At 48.0% G+C, this 12997-nt stretch overlaps 1 long non-coding RNA gene across 1 annotated transcript in view; it reads right to left on the bottom strand.

Moving 5' to 3' along the window:
- Window positions 1-1409: 1409 nt before the first annotated feature.
- LOC143975724 (uncharacterized) overlaps window positions 1410-12997 on the bottom strand; it is a 59165-nt gene continuing 47577 nt past the window's right edge. The window contains exon 3 of the long non-coding RNA XR_013272411.1: window positions 1410-1468. This is a non-coding gene — a long non-coding RNA (uncharacterized LOC143975724). The remainder of the gene's footprint in view (window positions 1469-12997) is intronic.

Below are 12997 nucleotides of genomic sequence, written 5' to 3' on the forward strand. Positions count from 1 at the left end.
TGACTGTGCTGTTAGGACAGGTGTGTTGGGTGGGGAAGATGTACACACAGTGGAGGTGTCCTCGTGAATTGCATCAATCTTGTCTTTGAAGTGATTGGCATCTCTTGGGCAGTGAGTGAGTTAGTGGGTAGAGGGGTGGGGGAAGAATCAGAGAGTTAAAGGTTGAGAAGAGCGGATGGGGACTGGGAGGGAAAATAAGGTGGAACCGCCTGGAGTATTCTGAGAGCCTGACCAATCCCCAACGTGGGGTGACAGGGGGGCAGGCCCCCTCAAATACTCTGGGTTGTTGGGGAGGAGTATGTTCGAGTGGAAGCTGGAGATGGAGTGCTAGGCTGTCGGTGGCCATGGAGGGAGCTCCCCAGTCTTACCTTGGCCCTGGCCCTCATCAAAACCCAAATCTCCTGGCCAGGAGGCACGGAATAAAAGAGAGGACATCGGGATAACACTGCCAGGCAAAGTCTTTTGGCCCTTGGCTTGGGTGTGGACAAGACCCTCTTCAAAACCCACGAGGGGGGGTTCCTGACCAGGAGACACCGAACCAAGGAGAGGACATCGGGATAACACTGCAAGGCAAAGTCTTTCGGCCCTCGGCTTGGGTGCAGACAAGACCCTCTTCAAAACCAATGGTGGGGGGTCCTGGCTAGGAGGCACTGAACCAAGGAGAGAGCACTGGTAGGCAAAGTCTTCAGGAGGAAAAGGAACAGCCAAGAGGGCTGGTGAGTGAAGCACAGTCAGGAGGACTGGGAGGCACGCCTGAGAGGACTGGGATGGAGCAGTCTGGGATGGATGTGGAGCCAGGCAGGAGGACTGTGGTGGCATGGGCAGGAGAAAGGGGCAGCTGCAGCCAGGTGGGCTGGCAGTGACTGAAGAGGTGGTACTGGGAGCAGTAGCCACAGACAGGACAGCCAGCACCAAAGACTTCTATCTTTTTTTGCTACAAAATTGGGGCCCGCAGTCCCTGCCTGCAAAGGGCATTCAGCCAAATTCAGCTGAGACTGTGCTGGGTCTGAAAACTTGTGCTAGTTGGTCTGGGAGTTGTTGTTCTGCTATCAAGATTGTGCTGGAGGTAGAAGATGAAAGTGTGTGTATATACCGGAGTGTATATAGTCCAAGTCCCCAAAGAATTCTACTGATCGGATAAATCCCAGCTCAAATCTGGATGGAAGGTGGAGGCCCCCACCCCCCCACATTACTCCCTGGACAATGATCTCTCCAGGGACACGGCATGGACACAATGAGAAGGTATTTGGCATCTGAGAATCCTATTGGATGGTATAATGATGAACACCAATAGAATTACAGAAGCCATGTCAGATATGGAGGGAGCCCCACCTAATTTACATGGAGATATTTCCACCTAAACCTGGAATGTGTAGAAATAGAACAGGAGAGTCTACAATATGATACTCACCATCACCACCAACTGATTTCAATGGTATATCTTCAGATGGCTCAGAAACGGGAGGACCTGCAAAGAGAAAATCATTTAGAATTCAGTCTCCTGCCTAAGCCCTTGTACACACGGTCGTATATTCCAACGGAATGTGTCCGATTGGACCATTTTGTCGTATATTCAGACTGTGTGTGGTCTCCATCGGACTGTTTCCATCGGAGTATCCGATGGACCAAGTTTTCCAACTTGTCCGTAAAATTTTCAGACAAAATGCTCCGATCGGACATACTCCGATCATGTGTAGAGAATTCCGATCGGACAAAAGTGCCACGCATGCTCAGATCAAATTCCTACACCAAAGCTATTGGCTACTAGCCTGAACGTAGTCCCATCGTAACGAAATAACGTCATCACGTCGGATTTTCCGACAACTTTGTCCGACCGTGTGTATGCAACAGTTTCGGATCAAAATCCGTCAGACAAAATCCGACGGATTTGGTTGTCGGAATCTCCGACCGTGTGTACAGGGGCTAACAGGAGAGCTACATTGTTTAGTAAGGAAGTCCTCTGTGCTTCACAATGTTGCTGCTTCTGCATTGGCTCCTCTGTATCTAGACAACCTTGGAAAGTTCTGGATGAATAGGTGACCCATGCAGATTGGCGGCATGAATATGGATGGCCTCCCAGCCAATTTCAGGCATAGCGGCCCCTATGCATGCTGGGAGTGGTATTTATATTCAGTGAACACACAGGAAGTGTGTCTTTTCCTGGAGAGGAGAGTCCAGTTGAGGAGGGGGTGCTGTGCCCTCCTTTACCACCTGCTGCCACGTGGCCTTGGGTGGGAGGCCTGGAGGCTGAAATGTTGACCAGAGTGTTCTGAAGAGCTAAGGGGGAGCTTGGAGTATCCCACTGTGACAGAACCGATTGGCACCCCGATTAGGTGCTTCCTTCCACCAAACAGCGCCTCCTGCACTCCAAACCATTCTGAGAAGACCGAACGCCAATACCAGCCTTTGTTACCCCAATCATCGTACACAGACAAGATGTGGGGATAAAACCAAAGGAATGACTGTTTATTTAAACTCAGACACATACTTTATACCCCACAGGAGGACATCCCCCCTGATCATATTACTCTAACAATAGGGATGGTCCGAACACCCCCCCCCCACCCCTGGTTGGGTTTGCACCAGAACATGCGAACAGGTAAAAAAACATTTGAGCGAAAATGCAAACCCTATTAAAGTCTATGGGACATGAACATAAAAAATCAAAAGTGCTAATTTTAAAGGCTTATATGCAAGTTATTGCCATAAAAAGTGTTTGGGGACCCGGGTCCTGCCCCAGGGGACATGGATCAATGCAAAAAACTGTTTTAAAAATTGCAGTTTTTTCAGGAGCAGTGATTTTAATGCGTATAGTGAAACAATACAAATGAAATATTCCTTTACATTTCATGCCTGGGGGTCCCCTTAGTCTGCCTGTAATGTGGAGCATCTGTGCGCTGAATAGAACATGCCGCAGCAAATACATATCTAAAGGAAAAAATGGAATTTAAACTTGCTTGTGCCTGTAATGTATTGCTGTCTCCCAAGAATATAGATAAAATTCAAGGAAAAAATTGGCGTGGGTCCCCCCCAGTCCATACCAGGCACTTTGGGTCTGGTATGGATTTTAAAGGGAACTCTACACCAAAATCTAAAAAAATTGACGTGGGTTCCCCTTCAAATCCATACCAGACTCAAAGCAAGCAGCCTTGAGGACAGAATAGAGGGGAGCAAGCAGCCCCCCCTCCTGAACCGTACCAGGCCATATGCCCTCAACATGGGGAGGGTGCTATGTGGCCCCCCCAAAGCACCTTGTCCCCATATTGATAGGGACAAGAACCTCTTCCCGACAATCCTGGCCATTGGTTGTCGGGGTCTGCAGGGTGGGGGTTTTATCGGAATCTGGGAGCCCCCTTTAACAAGGGGGCTCACAGTTTCTGCCCCCCCCCCATGTGAATGGGTATCAGGTACATTGTACCCCTACCCATTCACCAAAAAAAGGGTCAAAAAGTAAAATCCACAATACACAGTTTTTGACAATTCCTTTATTAAAATAGAAAAAAAAGTGTCCCGCGATGTCCATCTATCTTCAATCATGCCACCCGACGGACCCAAAAAATAGAAAAAAACTCTGCTTCTATGGGAGGCTTCCCAGCGACTGTCTTTTGGCCGAAAGAGGGCCACAGCATGGACCTCAAATGCCAGGAGGGCTTCCATGTACACCCCCCCCCCCCCGCGTTCTCGCTCCGCCCTCGCCTCCAACACACGCTGTGATCACTGAGTTCTTAGGACAAGGCTGATCACAATGCAGGGTAAAGGGCCAATCACAGCAGGCCTTTTACCACATGATCAGCTGTCAAACAATGACGCTGGCAAGAAAAGAATAAAACCGGTAACCAGTGCTGCCAATCAGTGCCCATCAGTGCCTCATCATCGGTGCCTCCTGATCAGTGCCCACCAGTGCCAACTATCAGTGCCCATCAGTGCTGCCTCATCAGTGCCACCATGGTGATTAAATACCACCAAAAGAAAGCTCTATTTGAGAAAATTATAAAAATGTCCTATGAGTACAGTGTTACATGACTGAGTAATTGTTGTTCAAAGTGTGACAGCGCTGAAAGCTGAAAATTGGTCTGGACAGGAAGGGGGTATATGTGCCTAGTAAGCAAGGGGTTAACCACTTCCGGACCGCCCCACACACATATACTGCGGAAGGGCGGCTCTCCTGTGTGAAATCATGTACAGGTATGTGATTTCTAGCTCTTAGTCTGGGGTGCGCATGCGCATCACCAGCGACCCTTTACCGCTGTGACTGGACACAGGGGGAGCCAATCAGCAGGTCCGGTCTGTCTACATAAACAAGGCAGATTGCCGTTCTGTGAGAAGGGACGTAGTTATCCTGTGTTTCTGCTAAGCAGGAACACGGATCTCTGCATTCCCACAGTACAAGCCCCTCCCCCACACAGTTAGTAAGCACTCCCAGGGAACACATGTAGCCCTTTGATCGCCCCCTGATGTTCACTCCTTCCCCTTCATTTGTACAGTGACAGTGCATATTTTTTGCAATGATCACTGTATTAGTGTCACTGGTCACCAAAAATAGTGTCAGTTAGTGTCTGATTTGTTCGCCGCAAAAAAAATTCTAGTAAATACCCCATAGTTTGTAGACACTATAACTTTTTCGCAAACCAATCAATAGACGCTTACTGGGATTTTTTTTTTGCCAAAAATATGTAGTGAAATACACATTGTACTAAATTGATGAAGAAATTTATTGGATGTTATGAAGCAGAAAGTAAAAAAAATGTTTTTTTTTTTTTTCAAAATTGTCACTCTTTTTTTGTTTATAGCGCAAAAAATAAAAACCGTAGAGGTGATCAAATACCACCAAAAGAATACCCTTTGCCAACTTAGGAGTTGTAATTTCCCGCTAAGCTTCTGATTTTTTTTCCCCTGATAAAAACCAGCTTGTACTTTGGAAGGTAAAAAGTGTTTGCCACGAACGTGACCCAATGCGTTTCGTCCCAACGGACATCATCTGGGGTGTGAGTATCGTGTGCAGTCGCTGTGATTTTTTATATATATATATATATATATATATATATATATATATATATAGAGAGAGAGAGAGAGAGAGAGAGAGAGAGAGAGAGAGAGAGAGAGACTCACCACTGAAGGATTTGCCTAAAAATGGTCATAGGGGACAGCTGGGACTGCTTCCGCGGTAACCAGAAGATGGCGCCGTTGTGCGTTCCCCGTCTCGCTCCCAATGTTTGTCGTTAGTGGATAGAGAGGCGGACGTGACGTCATGCACTCCACACCTCCCAAACCAGCAGATTGAAAGGCAGAAATTACGTGGGCGCTCCACGCCTCGCTTTAATGATCGCCTGTCACTGGATTCAAAGCGAAAACTACGCAAACACGTTCCACACTGACAGTTGGACGCAGCCCACCTTATTGGTCCATTCTCACTAGCCAGAAAGGTGGGTGCAACATGATGTGAACCCCCCACCCTGCAGCAAAGCTATAGGCAATCAATTATCCTGTGATCCCACCAATCGATTCAAAAGAGATTTGGGGATTATTGCCGAGCAGCGTCTTTCCAATTCCCTTCTAAATAAAATAAGAGTATGCTTTTTTTTAGTTCCACTGGCTCCCCGTTTACCTACCATCTACTATCTTCCAAAGATACAAAAGCATGCCACTAAACCACCTGGGCGTCCCATCGTCAGTGGGATCGATTCAGTCACCTCAAGAACAGGCAGATATATTGACTTCTACCTACAACCTCTAGTCAAACAAATACTTTCTTACTTGAAGGACACTAAAGACACCATCCAATTGTTGTCCAGTTGTCAGGAACCATGAAGCAGACTGAGACAGAAGTACAATCAAATCACACTTGTTTATTAATAAATAGAAAAAGGTAAATAGAAAAAAGCGTAGTCAAGCATAGCCAGAGTCCAGTAGCCAGATCGGGTAGTCAGCCAGTCCAAAGTTCATTAACCAGATCGGGTAGTCAGCCAGTCCAAAGTTCATTAACCAGATCGGGTAATCAGCCAGGCCAGACGTCAGGGATCAAAGGAGAGTAACTGCAAGTGGGATAGAAGCCAGGAGGGATGTCAGCAAGCCAGTCTTAAAACAAAAAGCAGGAGATGGTTCCTAGTGATGTGACCAACGCGAAGGCAAAAGAAAGAGTGAGCTGGAAGGCTTTAAATAGGCAGGTCAGACGAGCATCATCGGGAACAGCTGGTAACTGTGGAAAGAGAAGAGAGCTGGCAATTAGCCAACAGCTGAGCGGCCAGCCCAGAGGAGGAAGGGCTAAGCCAGCCCTGACACCAGTATTGAGGTTACTGAGGGTTGCCTACTAGTTACAACTGACATGGCGTCCCTCTATGCCTGTATCTCACCAACTTGGATTTGAAGCAGTTGAATATTCTTTATTTCAAGATTCATCTCTTCCTCATAACCAGAAATTGTTTATTATGGAACTGATATCCTTTGTCACAAGCCACAATTATTTTTGGTTTAATAGCTAATTTTACCTCCAAGAGAAAGGGGTGGCTATGGGGGCTAAATTTGCCCTCGGTTTGGCCAATTTATTTATGGCCAAATAGGAGGAGGATACCGTTTATGCCCACAAAAGATCGGAGACAGTTCTCTGGGCACGTTATATAGACGACATCCTCCTTCTTTGGAAGCCCTTGAATTATATATGGCCACTCTTAACAATGATGACAGAGGTATTGTGCTATCATTTGAAGCTAGCTCTACAGAAATTCATTTTTTGGATCTGGTTATTAACCTTTTGAGATCCGCGCTATAGCCGATTGACGGCTACAGCGCGGACCTCCTTTGCCGGGACTACGTCTATTGACGTCGTCCCGTGCACGAACGGCCTGCGCGCCCCCTGAGGGGCGCGCGCGGCGCGCTCTGTGATCGGCAAGTCAATGAGACTCGCCTGATCACCTATCCGAGCAAGGGGTCGATCCCGACCCCTTACCACGTGATCAGCTGTCAGCCAATGACAGCTGATCATGTGACAAAACAGAGACGGTAATTGGCTATTTTTCCTCCTCGCGCTGTCACCGGCGGCCGTGATCGGGGCATCAGTCCCGATCACGGCCAGTGTATCAGTGCCCACCTGCCCCCTGCCAGTAACCCCCAGAGCATTAATAAAGTGCCACCCAGCAGTGCCACCCATCAGTGCCCATAATGCCACCCAGCAGTGCCATACATCAGTGCCCACAGTGCCATAAATCAGTACCCACAGTGCCGACAGTGCCACCTATCAGTGCCCACAATCTGCCTCAACAACATTGCTGCACCTCAGTGCCACATATCCGTGCCCATCAGTGTCATCTACCAGTGCCCATCAGTGCCGCCCATCAGTGCCCAGCAGAGCCACCTATCAGAGCCACCTATCAGTGCCACCTATCAGTGCCCATCAGTCCCTTCCATCAGTGGTACCTATCAGTGCCCCTTAGTGCCACCCATCCATGACACCCATCCATGCCACCCATCCGTGCCACCTATCAGTGCCCATCAGTGCCGCCTTATCTGTGCCCATCAGTACTGCCTTATCTGTGCCTATCGGTGCCACCTTATCTGTGCCTATTAGTGTCGCCTTAACTGTGCCTATTAGTGCCCACCAGTGCCGCCCATCAGTGCCCACCAGTGCCGCCCATCAGTGCCCACCAGTGCCGCCCATCAGTGCCCACCAGTGCCGCCTCATCAGCGCATTTCAATGAAGGTGAAAAATGACCTGTTTGCAAAATTTTATAACAAACTATTAAACATGATTTTTTTTTTTTGCATCTTTTTTTGTTTGTTTAGCAAAAAATAAAACTCCGAGCTGTAACTAAATACCACCAAAAGAAAGCTCTATTTGTGGAAAAAAATGATAAAAATGTCATTTGGGTACAGTGTTGTATGACCGCGTAATTGTCATTCAAAGTGCATCAGCGCTGAAAGCTGAAAATTGGTCTGGGCAGGAGGGGGGTTTAAGTGCCCAGTAAGCAAGTGGTTAAAGTAACAGGTAATCAACTAATTGCAAGTACATATTTTAAACCAACTGATAGGAACCCATTCCTGATGACAGCTGTCACCACCGAACCTGGTTACGTTCTGTTTCACGTAGTCAGTTTATGAGGCTGCGATAACCAGAAATTGTTTATTATGGAACTGATATCCTTTGTCAGAAGCCACAATTATTTTTGGTTTAATAGCTAATTTTACCTCCAAGAGAAAGGGGTGGCTATGGGGGCTAAATTTGCCCTCAGTTTGGCCAATTTATTTATGGCCAAATAGGAGGAGGATGCCGTTTATGCCCACAAGAGATCGGAGATAGTTCTCTAGGCACGTTATATAGACGACGTCCTCCTTCTTTGGAAGCCCTTGAATTATATATGGCCACTCTTAACAATAATAACAGAGGTATTGTGCTATCATTTGAAGCTAGCTCTACAGAAATTCATTTTTTTTTTCATTTTTCAGGTAATCAACTAATTACAAGTACCTATTTTAAACCAACGGATAGGAACTCACTCCTGATGACAGCTGTCACCACCGAACCTGGTTACGTTCTGTTTCACGTAGTCAGTTTTTCAGGCTGCGACATAACTGTACCAACATTCAGGATTGTGAGATACAGACATCTCTGGTCAGAGATACATTTCTCAGGGTTATCTCCAATCTGACCTCGACCAAGAAATACACAGAGTACGAGAATTGGACGGAAAGGGAACCTTTTTCAGAACAATCCTCAGTCTAGAAGTAGTAGACAATGAAAGGATTCTAAATGGTCGCTCTTCACGTCCTTCTCTATGCAACATCGAGAAATTACACATATTTTCAGTAAACATTGAAAGGAACTGAAGAATGACAATATGATTGGGCCGTTGTTACCAGACAAGGCGGATGTAATGTACAGAGGGGCTCCATCACCCCAGATGCAGATTGCTCCCAATATCATTAATCGCCCTTCTCGGCCCACGTTCTTTCCTAATTTGAAGGGTTATTACCCAGGCAATGTCTGTCTCCATAATACACTCGGGAGAAAGAAAATGATCTCTTTTACATCAAATGTCACTCACAGATCTCATCCCATCAAACCGTTCATCACGTGCGCTACAACTAATATTGTATATCTAATCACTTGTCCTTGTGGGAAACATTATGTAGGAAGGACCACACAACGTTTCTCAGCAAGGCTTAACCAGCAAATTTCCAATATAAGGTTGGGGAAAAAAGAAACACAGTGTTGTTAAACGCTGTGCTCACTTTCACCAGAAGGACCCAACAGGTACTTGGCAATAGATCGATTCATTTCTCCTTGGCAGGGAGGTTCAGCTAAATGGGGTGTATCCATAATCGAAGCCTACTGGATATAGGAAGTCAAATCATATTCTCCACACGGTATGAATGTTGAGTGCGACATCAATGCATTTATCAATAAAGCTTGATGTTCCTCCAGCATCCCCCCCCCCCGCCTTACTCTGCTTTCTGTTTATTTTAACGTCCACATTTTTAATTTATTCATTTTCATATATTGCCTATATTTTGTCTTCCATACAGGTAACAAGCTGAGATTAGGAGAACTCTTCTCTCTTGAAGGGAGTGCTCCTAATCTCAGCTTGTTACCTGTATAAAAGACGCCTGTCCACAGAAGCATTCAGATTCCAATCTCTCCACCATGGAGACCAAAGAGCTGCCCAAGGATGTCGGGGAGAAGATTGGAGACCTACACAAGGCTGGAATGGGCTACAAGACCATCGCCAAGCAGCTTGGTGAGAGGAGACAACAGTTGGTGGGATTATTATTCACAAATGGAAGAAACACAAAATAACGGTCAGTCTCCCTCGGTCTGGGGCTCCATGGAAGATCTCATGGAGTTTCAATGATCAGGAGAACGGTGAGGAATTAGGCCAGAACTACACAAGAGAATCTTGTCAATGATCTCAGCTGGGACCATAGTCACCAAGAGAACAATCGGTAACTCACTACGCTGTGATGGACTGAAATCCTACAGCCCCAGCAAGGTCCCCCCGCTCAGGAAATCACATGTACAGGTCCCCCCGCTCAGGAAATCACATGTACAGGTCCCCCCCGCTCAGGAAATCACATGTACAGGTCCCCCCGCTCAGGAAATCACATGTACAGCCCGTCTGAAGTCTGATAATGAACATCTGAATGATTCCGAGGAGAACCGGGGGAAAGTTTTGTGGTCAGAGGAGAACAAAATCAAACTCTTTGGCATCAACTCAACTCACTGTGTTTGGAGGAGGAGGAGGAATGCAGCCTATGACCCCAAGAACACCACCCCCCCCCATCATACATGGAGGACCTATGACCCCAAGAACACCATCCCCCACCGTCATACATGGAGGACCTATGACCCCAAGAACACCATCCCCCACCATCATACATGGAGGACCTATGACCCCAAGAACACCATCCCCCACCGTCATACATGGAGGTCCTATGACCCCAAGAACACCATCCCCCACCATCATACATGGAGGTCCTATGACCCCAAGAACACCATCCCCCACCGTCATACATGGAGGTCCTATGACCCCAAGAACACCATCCCCCACCATCATACATGGAGGACCTATGACCCCAAGAACACCATCCCCCACCATCATACATGGAGGACCTATGACCCCAAGAACACCATCCCCCACCATCATACATGGAGGATCTATGACCCCAAGGACACCATCCCCCACCGTCATACATGGAGGACCTATGACCCCAAGAACACCATCCCCCACCATCATACATGGAGGTCCTATGACCCCAAGAACACCATCCCCCACCGTCATACATGGAGGACCTATGACCCCCAAGTACACCATCCCCCACCATCATACATGGAGGACCTATGACCCCAAGAACACCATCCCCCACCGTCATACATGGAGGTCCTATGACCCCAAGAACACCATCCCCCACCGTCATACATGGAGGTCCTATGACCCCAAGAACACCATCCCCCACCGTCATACATGGAGGTCCTATGACCCCAAGAACACCATCCCCCACCGTCATACATGGAGGACCTATGACCCCCAAGTACACCATCCCCCACCATCATACATGGAGGACCTATGACCCCAAGAACACCATCCCCCACCATCATACATGGAGGACCTATGACCCCAAGAACACCATCCCCCACCGTCATACATGGAGGACCTATGACCCCAAGAACACCATCCCCCACCGTCATACATGGAGGGGAAAAGATTATGCTTTGGGGGTTTTTCTGCTAAGGGGACAGGATAACTTCACCACATCCAAGGGACGATGGACGGGCCCATGTACCATCAAGTCTTGGGTGAGAACCTCCTTCCCTCAGCCAGGGCATTAAAAAAGGGTCATGTATGGATATTCCAGCATGACAATAACCCAAAACACCAAGGCAACAAAGGAGTGGCTCAAGAAGAAGCACATGAAGGTCCTGGAGTGGCCTAGCCAATCTCTAGACCTTAATCCCATAGAAAATATGTGAGTTACCAAACGTCAGCCTGGAAACCTTCATGACTTGGAGATGATCTGCAAAGTGGACAAAATCCCTCCTGAGATGTGCGAACCTGGAGGCCAACTCCAAGAAACGTCTGACCTCTGTGATCGCCAACAAGGGTTTCTCCACCAACTACTACGTCGTGTTTTGTGAAGGGGATCAAATACTTATTTCACTCATTAAAATGCAAATCAATTTATACGTTTTTTTTTTTTAAATGCTTTTTTTCTGGATATTTCTGTTGGTATTCTTTTTCTCACTGTTATAATAAACCGGCCAATAAAATGATAGACGATCGTTTCTTTGTCAGTGGGGCAAACCGACAAAATCAGCAGCCGATCAAATACTTTTTTCCCTCACTGTAAGTCGGTTCTTGTTTGGGGATCAAATACTTATTTTACTCACTGAACTGCAACTTCATTTATAACATTTGTATCGTGTGATTTTACTGGATTTTTGGTTGATCTTCTTCCATAGTTACACTTAGTAGGTGAGGTTGAAAAAGGACACAAGTCCATCCTCTGTGTGTGATTATATGTCAGTGTTACATTGTATATCCTGTGTGTTGGGGTCATTCAGGTGATTATCTAATAGTTTCTACTATACCATCCTTTATTATCTTTGTTGCCCTTCTTTGTAGTCGCTCCATTTCCAGTACATCCTTCCTGAGGACTGGAGCCCAGAACTGGACAGTATACTCCAGGTGCGGCCGGACCAGAGTCTTGTAGAGGGGAGAATTATCCTTTTATCTCTGGAGTTGATCCCTTTTTAATGCCAATATTCTGTTTGCTTTGTTAGCAGCAGCTTGGCATTGCTGAGCCCATCATCTACTAGGACCCCCAGTACCTCCTCCATCCTAGATCCCCCCAGAGGTTCCCCTCCCCCCAGGTCCTTCTCCATCCTACATCCCCCCAGAGGTTCCCCTCCCCCCAGGTCCTCCTCCACCCTACATCCCCCCAGAGGTTCCCCTCCCCCCAGGTCCTTCTCCACCCTACATCCCCCCAGAGGTTCCCCCCCCCAGGTCCTCCTCCATCCTCCATCCCCCCCCAGAGGTTCCCCTCCCCCCAGGTCCTCCTCCATCCTACATCCTCCCAGAGGTTCCCCTCCCCCCAGGTCCTTCTCCTTCCTAGATCCCCCCAGAGGTTCCCCTCCCCCCAGGTCCTTCTCCTTCCTAGATCCCCCCAGAGGTTCCCCTCCCCCCAGGTCCTTCTCCTTCCTAGATCCCCCCAGAGGTTCCCCTCCCCCCAGGTCCTTCTCCATCCTAGACCCCCCCCAGAGGTTCCCCCCCAGGTCCTCCTCCACCCTAGATCCCCCCAGAGGTTCTCCCCCCAGGTCCTCCTCCATCTTAGATCCCCCCCAGAGGTTCTCCTCCCCCCAGGTCCTCCTCCATCCTAGATCCCCCCCAGAGGTTCCCCTCCCCCCAGGTCCTTCTCCATCCTAGATCCCCCCCAGAGGTTCTCCTCCCCCCAGGTCCTCCTCCATCCTACATCCCCCCAGAGGTTCTCCTCCCCCCAGGTCCTTCTCCTT

This window comes from Lithobates pipiens, unplaced genomic scaffold (genome assembly GCF_037356315.1).
Source record: "Lithobates pipiens isolate NorthernLeopardFrog02 unplaced genomic scaffold, aLitPip1_a1.2 Scaffold_13, whole genome shotgun sequence".
Classification (NCBI taxonomy): domain Eukaryota; kingdom Metazoa; phylum Chordata; class Amphibia; order Anura; family Ranidae; genus Lithobates; species Lithobates pipiens.